This window comes from Protopterus annectens, chromosome 6.part0 (genome assembly GCF_019279795.1).
Source record: "Protopterus annectens isolate FY-2018-M chromosome 6.part0, PAN1.0, whole genome shotgun sequence".
NCBI classification, from domain to species: domain Eukaryota; kingdom Metazoa; phylum Chordata; order Ceratodontiformes; family Protopteridae; genus Protopterus; species Protopterus annectens.
Genome location: NC_056737.1, coordinates 908,797,428 through 908,815,593, shown reverse-complemented (window position 1 = coordinate 908,815,593; position 18,166 = coordinate 908,797,428). Strand labels below are relative to the sequence as shown.

Sequence of the window (18,166 nt, the reverse complement as noted above, 5' to 3'; positions counted from 1 at the left end):
ATCTAAAATGTAAACAGGACTTTCCTAGGGTTACTGGGTTTGTATTAGGAGACATTGGCAGACATATCTGAAGTCTGACATTGCAGTGTATTGTGTTATTACCTAGTGACAGATATCCTCAGATCGTCACAGTGCTTTACCAGAGGAATACAAGATGTATGATGCACAGACCAGTATTATGAGCCTGACTATAGACATTCTTGCCCAAAAAAGCCAGTTGAAAAGTGTGGCTATAGTCAGTTGACTGATAAAGCTGAGTAAACATTCCAGCAACTTGGTGATATACCGGCTGGGGATATCCTGCTTGCGTGGTATTCTTCTTACCTGAAAAGTCATATCCTGGTGTTGCCATACCTCTGAAATGTACATTTTGTGGCAGATTGTCCAGGTGTTTTCCTAGAAGTTTCATCCAGTCTACATAAACTTGTGTTTTTTTGTCAAGTTAGTTGCATATACTTGAAGGTTGACATTACAAACTAATGTCAGACATAAGTGTATCAGACTTCATAACCTTCAGACACTTCCTGCTAATGCAAAGTCCCTTATCCTCTCAGCTTCCTCAATATGTAAGACCAAATATTTACAACATGTGCCTACCACTGTGCCTTTGTCTCACTTTTATGTATGACCCTGTCCAAATGTCTTGCTGTCAGAGGTTGGGAGGTATGGGTGTGGGTAAAGACTGCATTCTACTGTGCAGAAATGTCCATTATATGTGTAGTATATTCCACATAGCACTGTGACTTTCAGGTATGTCAGTGGCAGAGCAGTACAGAGTAATGTGGTGAACCACTGACAGACAGTTGTGTATAGGTTGGTAGCTTGCTTTGCTGTTAGTATGGTATTGGCCCTGAAGCTGTTATAACCCACACAGAGGAGAGTGCAGCCCATGTTAACTCATGTCAGCATGCAGAGCCCCTGTCCAGCAGGGACACAGATGGGCTCACAGGACTGTATTGCATGTTTCCCATGCACTTATACAATGAGCACATCACTAGGGGTATCGAGGCACTTGGCTTGCTGTTGAAAGGGAGTGTATTCCACAGGTGGGGGAGTGTGTGGTACACGTATCTTTCACACCACCAAGCCATACTGATATCACAGCCCAGGTTAATGCGGCACCTACAGGTTGATGGAGTTGGCCTTGAGTTCCAAATAAGCAACAGTCCCATCAAGGCAGGGTCTGGATTGCTTTGTATACCAGACAGGAGTTACCTCAGCAGAGTTTGCATGGAGCAGGGTAGAGGGACAGTGCTGTTAGCCTATCTGTGTAGGGTAGGTGTTTGGGGTTTGGGGTAAGGCCTTATTGTTTGCAAGACCCTGGTGTATGGAGTCTACATGGTCTTTGGTGTGTAGGTTTGTGGAGTTCTCATGTGACTTTGCCTCTGATATGTCCATTGTTTGGGTTTTGTTTTGTTGCAGACTGCCACGTACATGGGTGTGTGTTGTGTATTTGCAGGTGATGTTTACTGACTCCGTACACTGCATGGCACCTATGTTACTGCACAATCTGTTCTGGTGTACACATTCTCCATTTGTTTGGCCGATGGTTCCCCTTCCTCTTATGTGTGTCTCTTTGTTCTTCTGTAGTCCAGTCACAGACTTTGGCCACAGTGGTTGCTGTTATTTATTTGTAATTGTGTAGGTTACTCCAAGCTGTGTACTGTCCATATGTGTGGCCCCCTGTCCATGACCTGTCCAGCTTTCCTGCAATAACAGATACTGACATCTGGACAGTGTATACAACTCCTACCATATGTGTAGCTGACATGCAGATTAGTTGGCACTGCAGTTCTTGGAACATAGCCCTGTCAACAACAGTACTATACCTAGGCCACTATGACATAACTGCCGGGAGTAAGTGCTGGCCACATCCTGACAGTATTAACCACACACATATACATAGCTCATTGACCCCTGCATATTGTGGACATGCAACAAGTTATCATGTAGATTGGGACAGGCCTGGCCATCTGTGCTCTGCTGCTTTTTCCCTACAAATATACATGTTACTGCAGTTCTATAGGAATATGTGTGGGGCGGTCACACCTGTCAACTCTACACACTTGCACAGACTGTGCTGATATTTGGTTTACATTTTGGTTCCATTTAGCATACTATTGTGCCCTGTCTTGGAGACTAGAGGTATATCACTAAGGACCACAGGTCAGATTGTAATGGCATAGTTTGAGTTTCAGACTTCTTACCCTTCAGATCCTTACTGCAGCTGCAACACCTGCTGTACTATTACTGTGTAAAATCTGTAGGGGGTATTTCATCATTGTCACCATTTGTGGATCTTTGCCAGACATTTATTAATGGTTTTCTGCAACAGGCTTGCTGGGTGAGGCTGAGGGGGTGAGTATGGAACTCCCACACTGACATCCATGCCTGTGACCTATGATCCCCAGTTAGTTGGCCCCCTCATATACTGCAGTAGGATTTGTCACCTTGGGTACTACTGCATAGTGTGGGGAGGCCAATATTGGGCAAATATTTCCTGGTGTCCCACATAGCTGTCAGTTGTCTGCTGCTATCCCTGTAGGCCACCCCATTCCCTTACATCCATGCAGCGATACCATAGCTGTGCTACCAGAACATACTAATCCATTCATTTATTGTAAAGAAGAGTGACTTAACTTGTGCCTGTGGCAGTTGTGAGGATGGTGCTTGAGGGCTGCCTATGTCAGATGCACGCCGTACACTGTCTATACATGACAAGTTAGATGTAGTGTGATGTGTGTGTCATTCATTTTACTGTGTGTGCAAGTTGGAGAGAGGTGTCAGTCCCTGGGTCCCTACAGTGTCATCGTGTGTACTATGCATTGCCTCTTTGCCAAGGCCATGGCATACTGGGCACTCCTCCATCTACCTATAGGGTGTGGTCAGGGGGTTCCTCCTTTGAGTCCCTCTGTGTCTTTGGAGACCTTGGCAATGGGGGATGGGCTGTGTGGACCTTCCCCATGCTGTTCCTGCTGCAGCTGTTTCCACAGAATCATATTGTGTAGCATGGCACATACTATGAACATGTGTACACATGTGGCTAAAGAGTACTGTAAGGCTCCATCAGATATGTCAAGGCAGCAGAACTGTGACTTGAGCATCCCAAACACATGTTCTATAATGATCCCTGTTTGTGTGTGTGCCTTATTATGGCGTTCTTGATTGAGTGTGTGTGCATTTCTGATGGGTGTCATCATCCACAACTCCAGTGCATAGCCAGCATCCCTCACCAGATGGCCATACAGGATGTCCCCACTGGCAAATGCCTAGTTCATCTGTGATGAATGCCAGATGTGAGAGTCATGATAGCTACCAGGGCTGCCAGCACACACATTCATGATAACGCCCTTTGCATTGCACATGACCTGGCAGTTGATGGAGGGGAATCTCTTGTGGTTTATGTAGACCCTACCCTGTTCACCAGGTGGTGCTTTGATGTGTGTGTGTGCGCAGTGTGTGGCATCCAGTATTTCCAGGTATGTTGCTACATGGTGGAAGAGACACATATTGCTGGTCCTCTCCTCACAGGTGTTGGGGAAGTAAATGTCTTCACCGGCATGTGGTAGCATAGCATCCAGGAACTAGTGGAGTACACTGGATGCACATGCCTGTGAGACCCCCATGATGTTCCCAGTAGGTCTTTGGAAAGTGCCTGTTGCTAGTATTTATAAGGCTACACATACCTTGGTATCCACTGGGTGGGTTCCCCTCTGTTGGCTCTGCTGCTGAGGCAAGGCAGGCACAGCTCGATGAGTTGCTGAAGTATGTCCTTGTTCACCCTGTAGCGCTCTACTATCTCCAGATCATGTAACCCCTAGTAGGTTACCCTGCATCTGAACACTCTTTGCCTCCTCCTCAGTCTGGGTCGGCTGTCAGCATTATCCTCCTCACCACCCTCAGCCTCTAGCACATACTGATGTATCAAAGCGACAGCAGCCCATAGCATTTTCTCAGTTAAAATTCCCAGGTTTACTCCAATGGTGCAGAGTTTGTGGAAAAAACCCGACTGAAGGGTGTTTAGATACTTTGTACTGGTGAGCTGCAGATGCTGCCTGTGTGATTGGCTGAGTATGATACATTCTAGCTGCCAGCTATATTATTTATGGCTTTGAATTGGCCACTGTGAGTGGCAGAGGCATTAGAGGTAATTTGTACTTGATTGCCTTTATTCTGCTATTTCTTTTTTTTTTTCTTTTATTAATATTTCCTCCCATTTTAAGCTCTGCAGCCACCTGCCAGCTATATTATTGAGTGCTTTGAATGGCCCATTGTGAGTTGCAGAGTTCCATATTAGTGATTTCTACTTCATTTCCTTTATTCTGCTAGTTCCTTTTTATTCCTATTTGCATTCTGTTTAAGCCCCGCGGCACGCCGTTCAAACAGTTGTAGCTAAGGTAAACACTGCTGAGCTGTAAAGGCCCTTCCCTAGGCATAAACACACTTATTGTTTAAAAACTCAGCTAAGCACAGCTAAGCAGCCTCAAACACATCCCTTGCTTAACTGAGCGCAAACAGGAGATACGCAGCTCCAATGTGCTTACACCAAGCATGACGCACCCCCTTTTCATGTCAGCTGCTTCTCCTGATTAAACGACTGCCTTATAGCTCCTACACAGTAAGGTGCAGTTAGGCAATGGTCTCCTTTTTGTGACTCAGTAAATTTCTCTCATTAGCATACACCACTGCCTTATTCCCTAGTTACAACACTACACCAGAGTCTTTCCCCTTAGCAACCACTGTTCCCTGCTATTGTTTTCGTTCTGCATGCTACCCACTATAATGGTAAAATGCAGATTTCACTTAGAAATGTCTTTTCCCTTTTTTTTAATTTTTTTTATTTTCTCGACCCTTTCATTTGTGCACCACTGCGCTATGCTTAAACACCCAAAATAGGCCATACAAAAGGATTTATTTTTGCAGAAATGTACATGGTGAGTAACCGAGTACATTTCTGCAAGCTCCACTATTCTGCCACAGATGCCTGCTTACTGGATTGCTAATTCACCTCATTTGCATGGTTTTCACCAGCAAATGAGGTAATTATCATAATCCAGTTGTGTGTATGGCAGAATAGTGTTAGCAGGCTCGTGCATGCCCCTAGCCTTGTTTAGTGGATTGCTGGGCAGCCCTATTCACATGACACACAGTGGAACTGTTAACACAGTTGTACAATTCTACCTAGTTCATGTAATTACAGAAGGTGCACATCGTATGCCTATATGTTTATCATTGGAAAGGTGTGCGTGAGGGCTCTGATACCATATATGGCCACATTACAAATGAGTTGGATGTGGTTCATGCAGAACAGTTAATGATACAAATGCTGACAGTCACACAATGCTGCTGGATAACACCTGAATAACCCTTGTGAATAGTAATGTAATTGTGGATGCAATTAATTCCACAAGGTTGCAAGTGAATCTGACCTGTTTATATGTTTATGTATATAACAGCATTACAATATATGGATGAAACAAGGCATATGCACCCATATAATCAGTATGATGTAATATTGTTGTATGTCACATAACATTTCAAGATGGCAGGTATACATATGCACACATGTGCCGTACTACAAGTGTCACTGTGATGGCTGAATTAGAAATGTGTAGAATGCTAATATGCTCCACTACGGGAACATATGCCTTATTAAGGCAACAATATACAGAGCATCGTCCCATGTCAATAGTTCTCAGGAGTCATATTACTACAACTGTTATGGAAGGAACATGTAATAAAACAGCACCAGTGTCCATCAATACATTACCCCATATCACATATTGGAATACAGGGCTACCGTACATCCACAGCTCAACACAGCAAATGTGGAGGACAGCAACATTGACATGTGCAATCTTCATAGGGACATAGGACATTACTAAGCTAGCAGCCAACACCACATAAAAGTCTAACTATTGTTATAGCAATTAAAATAAAACCATCATATATATATATATATATATATATATATATATGTATATATATATATATATATATATATATATATATATATATATATATATCATGGTAGATAGTAAGGTTACGTGTATATGTGTGTATGAGTGGGATTGTATTACATACTGCCTCTGTCCATATGTGACGTGTTTCATCCCATAACAGAATTAGCAATCACACATCCAGGGGTCTGCAGATGGCTTGCAGAGGGTCCTGGAACCATTGTACTTTACAATGCATATATGCATCTATGAGATGATGACATCATCCATGGCTCTGCAAGAAGCATGTCATGTTGGCAGAGGGAATTAGGGGATCTTGAATTCATGGGGTTATGTTAAAAGTTCTCCTGAGTGGCATTCAAATGAAAAGAGATTCAAAAGATCATATACTGTCAGCAATATACCACAAACCATACAGGGAGCAGTTGAATGAGGTCAGATTTAAACATTAAGCCTGTAGTGGTATGCAAACTAGATTCTATACAACACAACAGTAGCACCACCACAGATGTCTGATTTTACACTGTTAGAGTGCACTTTATAGAGTACTACAGCATCAGTGTATGCTAAGAAGAAGATGTTGAGTGGAATGTGTCACACAGATATATATTCACAGTTTGGTGTAAAATTGTCTACCCACTCATATTTGAATGAACACACACACAGTCTGCTATGAGATTAGAACCACAAAGCTACACAAGCTAAAGAACACAGTAGTTAACACTCAGGCCAGCAAAGATATTTGATGTAATACTGGAGTAACACTTCTTAGGTGTATGGTGATAATAAGAAATGAGCATTAGTGAATGTTATAGCTGCAGTCGCGCATGCAATTTTAAAACTGTCTCTATGCTGATTGTAAAATGAACTTGGCAGCAAGTTCATTTTTTTGTTGTTAGAGGCATATATTTCTGGGTTTGAATATGGGTGGAAGTAATAATTTATCTGCTTGTTTCTTCATTTTATTTGTTTGCTGCACCTGAAAAACACTAGCATAGACTAGATTCAAGTTTTTGCTGTATCTAGTACTGTTTGTGACCATTGGAGCTTGTAAAACAGTAAATACGTTGTCTGGAGAGGGCCCTCCCCAGTGCCCTAGTCGGAGAAAGATATGGTTAGGACTAATCTAGCTAGAGTTACTGTTGTAGAGTTCTGCTTAGGGTGTTTTGATTGGATCATTTGAACTTTAGCTGTTCCCTGTATTTCTGCTTTAGTAAGCCTGTGTTTGGACCAGTTTGTGCTTGTTTGCTTAAAGCTGCAGTGAGTTAGGCCTTTTGCCTCTGCTCTACTGTTCTCCAAATACCTGCTGAGAGACTACAAAAGATAAGTGCTTATTTTCAACTGTTTTCTGCACTTTCTGATTAACTAAAACAATATTTGCTGCATAGTTGTTTGTTTAAATTGTGCAACTGTATTTTGCTGCATGTTTTAGACTGTCAGCTTTTTGAATTTGTCTGATTATTGAATTCCTCTCACAACTGTTCATCTGCTTGTTTGTTCATTTTACTTGTTTGCTGTACTTGAAAAAACAGTAGCATAGACTAGTTTCAGTTTTTGTTGCATTTTTTGCTGAATCTAGTACTGTTTGTGAACTTTTGGAGCTTGTAAAACAGTTAATCTTTTGCCTGGAGAGACCCCCCTTGTGTCCTAGTGGGAGGAAGGTACAGTTTGAACTTATCTAGCTAGAGTTACTGTTGCAGGGCTCTATTTAGGGTGTTTTGATTGGATAATATTAACTTTGGCTGTTTCCTGTTTTTTCTGCTTAATAAGCTGTTTCTGAACCAGTTTCTGCATGTTTGCGCCTGTTTGCACACCATGCAGCATCATGCACTACTGCACAGAGGGATTGCTGGTTACAGACACCTGCTGTCTAGTCTTGCAAATGTTACCTAAACCAGATCTCTTTGCACCTACTCTTTGCACCTAAACCTACTAATACCTGTCCCCTGCTGTATCCCTCTTCAACTGTTATAGCCAAACCAAGATTATTTCTGGGACCATGAACTGTCAGTTTCCCTCCTTTTCACCTATCATCCTGGTTGACATGGGGCTACTGAGGCAGGGTGGCAACTGCCTAATTTCCACTGATGACCTCCTACTTCTAAATCATCCATGCACTATTTCTGATAGATGCACCTACATTATGAATTTGGAATCACAGCTCTCTTAAGCAATATGTAGCAATACAGAGTGGGTTGTCAGCCCATCTACCACAACTCCTACTCATGACACACAGCATATACACAGACCAACATATGTGGAGGTACTCTCAAAAAATCTACCTAAACACCAGAGACATCCAATACACATACATACTAAATAAACCATAAAACCCAAAACACACAATACACATAATGGCCCAAGCACAATTGTCTCATCATCAAAACTCATAAGCCAATGCACATCCGCTCCAAATATCTTAGTCATAGGAGTCTATATAGTGAGATGCACAGACATCTCCCAGACTAAAATGGAAGGTCACTGTCAGTTGTCTTTTTGGTGCCAGGATTCGTCAAATCATCCAGGCATTCAAGACTCTCAACAACAAGTAACGTTATGATTTGGTCATAATACATATTGGCATGGACAACTTGAGACATACATGATTGTGATTATGTGTCACAGGCAGATATGTCCCTAGCTTTGAGCAGCATATTACCCTTGCCTAGGATGATACCACAATATAAACAGAAAATCATTGACTTTAATAATTGGCCTAGTCTCTGACGTCATTCTAAAGGGATCCAGTTTTTGTCAGCCTGGGATGACATGATCGATAGACTGCTACGCTTTGCCAGAAATTCATCTGCCACCCTTGAGATTGTGGCTACTGGCAAAGGCCCTTGCCACCCCCATAGTACCTTTTTTAGGCAATGTCACAAGGAACAATTCTAGACATAAAATTTTTTTTCAAAAATCAACCTCACGGTTATGCTGATAAATGCTAGGAATCTTAGCATGAAACTGCACTCATTGTAAACAGTCTTCACCGTGGAAGACACTGCCATCTGTGCAGTTACAAAGATCTGGTTCAAGCCAGTGGATAGCACCTCAGCTTTAGTGGGTTACACCTCCTTCCACACGTTCAAATCATGAACGCAAGGCATGAAAAGTAAAGGAGGTGGGGTATCAATATTCATTAAAGATAAACACACCTCCAGACTGGTTAAACAGCAGTGTATCAATATTCATTAAAGATAAACACTCCTCCAGATTGGTTAAACAGCAGTGTATCAATATTCATTAAAGATAAACACACCTCCAGATTGGTTAAACAGTATGATTCCCTGGAGACACTTCAAGTGCAACTAACTTTTGGTAGAACACCTATCCAAGATATTGCCAGCTACAGGACCCCCTCCATGAATCAAGATACCCACTCTGCCTACTTGGATCTACTGGAATCCATCAAGAAACATCCAAATACTATGGCTCTGGGTGATTTTAATTACCCATCTATTGACTGGGTAAATTACTCATGCTCAAACTCACTTGTGCAAAGATTCCTCAAGTTCATTAACTTCAATGCCCTAGACCAGCTAGTGGACATGCCAACCAGGGGCAACAATATGTTGGACTGCTGTAGTACCCCTACTGTGAGGTCTTCCCTTGTCAGATCTAATCACAAATCAGTCTCATTCAAAGTAACTATCACACCAGACACCCCTCTGAAGGTGGTAACTAAAGTGAAAAACTTCTCCAAAGCAGATTATATCCTTTTTAGGGATGGTCTAAATAGCTTCACTTCCCCTCCTCCCTCATAAGGACCTGGCAACTATGCCGAGTCCTACACCAATGCTTTTTCCAAACATCTGTATTACTGCATTGACAAAGCTGTACTTGATAGAACCAAATGAAGCTCTTAATGGAAGAGCAAACCTGCCAGGGGGGACAACTGCCATTAACAGGCTTTACAATAAAAGGAAAAAAAAATGTTGTCCAAAAGTAAAAGGGAGCTTGCCCTAAACTGGAAACACTCCCTCCACAGCTTAAACAAACAAATAAGACTGCTTGTGAAGTCTTCCACAGCAAACTATGAATCCAAATTAGCATCCTCAACTAAGGACAACCATAAGATGTTCATTAGTTACATCTGTAGCTTAAAAGGTAAGACCCTGATATGCACCAAGCTGGTAGTTAATGATACCAGATACACTGAGCCTGTGGACATAGCAAACCTGTTAGCTGACAGGTTCTGTGAAAACTTCACTCCCCTGTCCCTACCACTACACCTAACCCATGATATTCCTTCCACTTATCCCCCACCTTGTATCTGTAGAAAGCAGGTCATATATGCCCTCTCTAATGCCAAAACACAACATCTATGGAACCTGATAACATCTCAAGCTGCATCCTACATATGCTCCAACAAGAATTAACAACACCATTGGGTATTCTTTTCAATCATAGTCTATGTACCAGCTTCTGCCAAGCTGAATAGAAAATGACCACTGTTATCCACTAGCACAAGGGTGACGCTTTCGCTGACCCTAGGAATTAAAGACCTATTAGCCTGACTAGCCTTATCTGCAAAGCCTAGAGCAAATCATCATGGACCTTATCAACAAAGATATAGGTAATCTTCAAATAATTCACCATACTCAGTTTGGATTTGTCAAATGGAGATCATGCCTATTAAACCTGGTGGACTTCTTTGAGATAGTCACCAGAGCACTGGAAGAAAGAAAAACTGTGCATGCAGCCTACCTAGACTTAGCCAAGGCTTTTTACACTATCCCTAACTCAAGCATTATTGACAAACTCACCCAGCTAGGTACCAACCCTTATATCATTATATGGGTCACTAACTGGCTCATCGATAAGCCCATACAGCCAAAATAGAGGAATCCACCTCCAACAGTAGACCTATAACCAGTGGTGTTCTACAAGGATCATTCTGGGACCTCTACTGTTTGGAATCTATTTCTCTGAAGTACAAGCAAAAACTAAAGGGCTGTGGCTGACACAGTTTGCTGATGACTGCAAACTAGAAGTGATCATAGAATCCCCAAACAATGTCAACATCCTACAAGAGTGTCTTACACAAACAAATGATTGATGTCAAAGTCACAGCCTTATACTCAATGCAAAAAATGTATTATCATCTCTTTTGGTAAGAGCGATGTTCATGCTAACTACCACATCAGCAGAAACACCCTAAGCACACACTCAATGGTGAGACACCTAGGCACACAGGTTGACAGCAACCTTACCTTTGATTGCCATGTCTCTGGAGTTGTAAGAAGGGCATTCTATATTGCTCATCTCATAAGTAAGAGTATTGCCTCCAGAAAAAAAAATGTATAACCTCCCTGTACTCTTTCCTTATCAGGCCAATAACTGAGTATAACACCCCTCTTTATATGTACCTTCCAGGTACCTGCAGCAATTGTAGAGACCACAAAAGTTCCTCAGAATGAGAATTAAATGTATTCAGCATCTGTCCTAAGTGGATCAGCTGAAATCACTGTTACTTTACTCCATTTCATCTACTACTCAGAGGGGATCTATGCCTTGTGTACAAGGCAATCTCTGATTCTGCTTATCTGAAAAATGCTGCATATCCATAAGCCCAATGTCCTGTGGGTTACTCACTCTAAAGACCTTAACCTGCTATGTGACATTAATAGAAACTGCTGCAGGGAGAAATTTGTGTCTGAGAGGTTACTGCACCTGTAGTACAGACTCCCAATTCATGTCAATCAGATCATCTCTTTAGCCCTCTGCAAGTGCAATCTGGATGATTAGATGACTGACAATACATTCACTCCAGGGATTCCAATGGTGTCTCTCTTGGACATGGGTAATAGGTGCTGGTCAAGGAAACAAAGGCAGATCTTGGTTATGCTTGTAAGGGCCCTAGGGCTATTAGCCTAGTAACTTCCTATGATAACATACCCAAACACAAGTTAACCACATTGAGATTACAACCCCAGCTTAGCTATCTATAAAACACAGTACTTAACACAAGCACCACAGCAAAAATCTGACTTTCATACTGTCAGGCAACATGTTATAGCTGACACCATCAGTGTCTTGTGAGAAGAAGATGCTAGTAGGAGTTCCTTACATGTTGTTCTAAAGTGGTCTCCAGAATGAAAGCTAACTGAGCACAAGCACACACAAGTTGAAAGTAGAAACCCTATATATCTATCTATCTACGGTAAATAAAGAGTGCAGTAAATAATGTAAGCATCACAGCACAAGTCTGACTTTTATACTGCTGCAGAGCCCTTTATAGTAGATGACATCATCAGTGTATGTTGGGAAGAAGATATTGGGAGAGCTGTATGAACTTGCTGTGTAGCCATGTACGACTGTAAAACTTTTTTCTGAATGAGACCTGAGTGATGTCAGTAGGACACAGATTCATGGTCTTCTGACTATGCACACACACACTTACATACATAAGTTAACTGCAGTGAGATTGAACCCCTACCTAACTATTTTCATAACCTAGAGAACACAATACTTAATGCAAGCATCACTGCATAAATCTGACTTTTATACTGTTGCAGAACACTTTATAGCAGACGACATCATCAGTGTATGTTGAAAAGAAGATGTTGGAGGGTTGTATGAACTTGTGTACTTGTGTATGTCTGTAAAACTTTTTTATCCTTCAGACATGAGTGATGACAGTAGGACACAGAGTCATGCTCCTCTGACTATACACATTTAGGGGCACACAATTTATCTGTTGTGCAATCGGAACCCCTACCTATATATTCCAGCTGAAGAACATACTAGTTAACAATCATGCCATCAATGAAGTGGTGTTTATAGTGGTTGACATAGTCATCATGCTGCAGGTAATACTGTAAAAGACAGCTTCTTAATCTGTATGCAATAAACTGTCATGAATGCATGTTGCAGAACTGATACATATATGCACCTGTTTCTAAATGCATTGTGCACAATACACACAGACACACACACACACACACACACACACACACACACACACACACACACACACACACACACACACACACACACACACACACATATACATTTTGTAAACAACATGAATGTAAGTGTTGATGTATGAGTGTGCATATTGTCATGAATTGATGTCCACACTGAGACACATATCAGACATTCTCAATGTTTAGTGTCAGTCTAAAGCTTTAACAAACATAACAATGCAGCTGTGCCATTTATTTCAATATTGTACTTGACATTAGGCATATTACTGACATATCCATTTTCAAGTGCATGGGTGCAGGGCACACAATGAGTCTGAGTTAATATGTATTCAGTGAATAACATGTATCTTCCCTTTTGTTGCATTTTTAAATGCTTTTTGATGAGATGAAGAATAACTGAACAATAAATGTAGTAATAAATGCCAAACACCTCTTTAGATAGTGCCTTGCTGAGCAACTGGTTTGTGTGAATGATACAGAGTGTTTTCACATGTGAGATTCACATTTAATGAATACAACTTGAACTTGAGAAATATTTATAAATATATGCCATGGGAGAAATAGCTGACAGATATTATGCTGTTCATACTGTATTTTATATTGCAAATGTTGTGTCATAACTTTCATGACATTAAGAACTGTTGCTATTGACTTCCCATTTGCATGGAGTTAAGCAATGAGCAAATGTGGTTCTCTGCTTAAACGGAAAAATAGTAATATTTCTATTGGTTCATGCTCCTTCACACAAATAGGCTAACCAGAAAAGCGTGGCCTTCAGCACTTGGCCAGTGAGTGCAAAAAATACACCCGTTGCCTAGCTTTTCCTGCGGCAGCAGGTGTAAGAACAGTGAGCTCATGTTTAGAGACAAATGACACTGGGTTTGAATCCAGCTAATTTCTTTACACATGCTGTCAGGATGGCATTACATAAGGAAGTGCGATAATTTTTGCAAATGTGAGAACTAATGATTACAGTGAAGTATGTGTGTGTCTTCCACAATTTTTTATTATTAATGTCTACCTCTATGGATGAATACAAGGAGATTTTTTTATATGTGTGTGATGAAATATGTAATACACATATATAATCACCCTAAAAAATTATGAGAAATGTATCTAGAATTGAACCCTTGAAGATAGTATATAAAAATCATCAGTCAAGTGATTTATGTCAACACTCCACATAGGAATTTGCATTTTTCTACATTCAGCAGTCTAATAACTGTCAGAGTAAATGTTTTAAAGTGCATTGCCTTTACTCTGATTTAACTCTGTGTTCCTGTAGCACAGAAAGTTTAAGTAGCATTGAGTGTAAATAACTAGACTGATGTGGCTGATGGCAAAAACTCACCAGTTTTTGAACTGGACATGAAGAGACATTCACCATCGCTCGGTATTGGTACATGATGCCAAACTCCTTGCAAATGCAGAGGAAAAAAGTGAAGGTTTTAATATGGAGCATTTCTGCCATGTGTGTGGTGCATGATTCTATTTTTAATGAGATTAAAGGTGTGAAAACAGGCTAAATAGGAAATTGATGAAATACAGGGACAAGCAGGGGGGAAGAACAAAAGGGAAGCAAAATAGGAATTTGAAGGAGGGAATTAGAAAATAGCCATAGCTATCCACTTCTTTAGCAGTGTAATGTGAACATGGATAGAAAATTGGATGAATTTGGACTGTCACCACAACACAGGTGGGTGACAACAACACAGTAATATATCTAGCTAACTGGACCTAGTCAAGTGTGCCAAGAAGAGAGCAATGTATGAGCCAATTTTTTAAAGGGCTGGTGCCCATTTTTTTTGGGGGGGGTTCAAAAAGAGATGTATGTAAAGGCATGTAAGAACATCAGAGACAGTTGGTGGGGTAGGTAAGGAAGCAGATGCAGACAAAAAGGAAAACAAGACAGACTCAGGGATGGAGATGGACACAAAAGGTTGAGGGGGGCACCATGATTGGGGATAGGTAGGGGATATCGGAGGCATATGCCCATCAAGCATGGATACAGTGAGAATTTAGTCTTCACCCTCAGAAATGTCATCACTGTCCCTATCTTTAGCCTCCTGTTGGCTTGTTTGACATTTGTATTTTTTTTTTCTGCATTCCACAAGCAACTTCTCCAGACAGCTAAGATGTGCATCAGTACTAATTTCTAAGACTTCATGCACTATTCCTGCCAGCTCCTGATGGATGACGTAGTCCCCACCTCTCCTAATACTCCCAGAGGGTACCCATGCACCAGCTGCCAGGGCAGTGCTACCTAATGTTGATGGTTGAGGTAGTGTAGGGGCTACAGAGGCAGCACTGCCAGGCTGCGCACTGGATGTGATGGGTGTTAGTGTGGCAGCCAGTGCAGGATTTGCAGGCTGAGTTGCAGCATTTGTCCTACCTCCTTGTGCTAAAAATAATTTTGTTTTTGACAGAAAAGTATGACATCAGAATGGTGTGATCAAACATATAAAAAAAGAGAAATAAGGTGCAGGGTGAGAGAAAAAAATGGACTAGAACTATTATGTGCGACGTATTCTTTTTACAATTAAATTTACCTTTACTATTATATTTGCTATAGATCTTTCAAAATCAAAAATAGGATTGTGAATTGTAACAAATAAACTTTGCAATATGCATATACTTTATATAAGCTTTGCAAGATAATACAGATTAAGTTAACAGCATGGCTTTTATGCCAATTTTGATAAAATTAATATTAAATAATTTAAAATTACCACTAGAAGCCGTACTAATTGAGGATAAATTTTGTGGTTCCTCAATTAGTACGGCTTCTAGCGGTAATTTTAAATAGTTTAGTTCAGATTTGTTTGCTGTAGTAATATTAAATAATGATATTTTTATAATTAGAATGTATTTGTTACTGGTAGGAATTGAAGCCACCAAATCTGAACACATTGTTACACTTGCCTCCTACAATTACCTTGAGCTACAGAATAAAGCAAGCAGGTGTGATTGCTTTAAAAGTTAAGATATGCATGCTTAAGTTGCTAGTAATGTGTGAAAGAGCAATAATTTTAATAACATTGTGTTTATTTGTGCTGCATACATACTCCTTGCTTCTTTGAATCTTTCTAATCATTCAGTATGTGCCTCCTTATTCACTGAAATCTCTTGAGCAGCTGCAAAATAAGGAAGGAGAGAAAAAGAGACATGAAAGCATTATGCATACCAGTCTTGGCTCTCTGCAGCTTTCTATATCAGTTAATGTGGCTTTATTTGTATGCTTACACAGTTGTGGGATATCAGCAGTCCGGAATCCATCCAGCAACTGGTTGAGTTGTGCCTGCTTGCACCATTTCAGGTTATTCTAATGTTGTTTGCATTATTCTCCAGTGAGTGAAATGCTGGCCACACTGGAGACAGCCCTGGCTAGACTGTTCCAAGCCTCAGCCTTATACTGAGACCCGGTAGAGTTCCCCCGCAGCAGCCTACAGCCACAGTGATTTACAGGGAGTTCAATGAATATTCTTCACTCCACCACACCCCACCTTTGAGCCCCGAATTTGGAACCATCCTTTCAAGATCCTGTCCTGTCTGCACAAATCATACAACAGCAGTTAAAGTGTTTTCTCACCAATTCGTGATATTGCATTTTGCGGCCAATGTGCAATCCCGCACAACTATGCCAAAAGCATTTGTGTGATGTTAAGTGGAGAGCCACATCTGCAAAAGGAGATGGAAGGCAGTTAATGAAATAGGAAGGATAATATGACAGTTAGCATTAATTTATGGCTTGTCTGGTGCTACACACACAGATGGTTCACAGGTGTAATTTATACTATCTTTATTATCCTAGGTGCTGACTGCCATGCAGTGCTGCTAAGTATGATGCCATGCAATGCTGCTAAGTGTGATGCCACTTCCTAAGGCAACTGCCATTAATTTTTAAATATTTACATGTTTCACTATGTACACTAAGCTGAGCCCTGTGCAAATATTGATAACACAAAAAAAGAAAAAAAAATCTAACACATGTTAAAGAATTACACAGCTCTCAGTTTGAACTATCATAGTAGTGAAATTACATAACACTGTAGGAGTGTGTTATCTCTCCTTGCCACAGACACAACTTTACTGCAGCAATCAGATCATGTGCATACAAGCAATTCACATTTCCTCTATAGTATTAACAGGAAATACACTTATACATTCTCAGCTGGTTGTACATGTGTGACTTGCGTATTTAGTGCAATGAGTGATCACCTAAACATTTATGAGTATGTTTGCACCAATTCAGCTCTGTTTTCTCTTTGTATTGTATTCATTCTTCCCTTATCTGTGCTGTAATCTCAGACATGCAGTCTACAATGCATTGTGTATCACTCTCCTTTACTGTATGATAAAAATATATGACACTGACATTTTTCAGCACAGACAGGAGAGTTTGCCCATTACTGAGCAAAAATGATAAATGTGTGCTGTTTCATTTCATTTAAAACATTGCTGTAGTTATTTCCACACTTTGTAAGTATATCCTCACTGACACTCACTGCAATGAAAGTTGTCTCTCTCACACTAATCATTCACAGCTGTAAGCCATTAGCAACTAACAATGGTATAGAGCCTACACTACATTTAGATCTGATACACAAAATCAAAAGTTTGGTTTTCAGCAATTCTAATGAGTTCACACCTCATTTGCATTTTCACCATGTTCACAGGGCTAAATCTACACTATAAAAAGGTAACCACATAGCTAGGGAACTTGAAGGTGAGGAAACATGTGTATTTGGGCAAAACAGAAGTTTGGTATTCCTTTGAAGGTGATTTATCTATAGAGAAGGCTTCTAATTTGGCTAAGGTACACTTGCATTATTCAAGTACATTCTAGATTTAGTAAAATGTCACAAAACTATTTATCTATCCATGGAACAATGGAACTTTTATCTGTATCCACTTCTTATATTTCATTGCTGGCATAGGCATTTTTGACAGGCATTTACATTTTGCAATTGGACAGGTTATAAACTTTCATCAAATGTATTATTTTTAAAATTTGATTTCACAATATCCTATGGTATAGGAGAGAAATGTAATATACAAGCCACTGACACAGGTGTTATGCTTCTGAGATGGCCCAGGGCCACCTCAAGGGGAGTGGTGGGCACAGGGAGAAATGACTGTCAATCATAAGTTGACTTTTCTGCTGTAAATGTGTACACAGCCTGATAAGTATGTGGAAAGCATATATACAATTAATTCTGTGTTATTCCATCGTTTGTACAAACCTTCATTTGTTTCTTCTTTTGGGGGTGGGGGAAC

At 40.6% G+C, this 18,166-nt stretch overlaps 1 protein-coding gene across 2 annotated transcripts in view; it reads right to left on the bottom strand.

The window, feature by feature from the left end:
- The window catches only part of BEGAIN (brain enriched guanylate kinase associated), a 3,126,115-nt gene that overhangs the window by 2,335,463 nt on the left and 772,486 nt on the right, over nt 1-18,166 (bottom strand). The window lies entirely within an intron of this gene.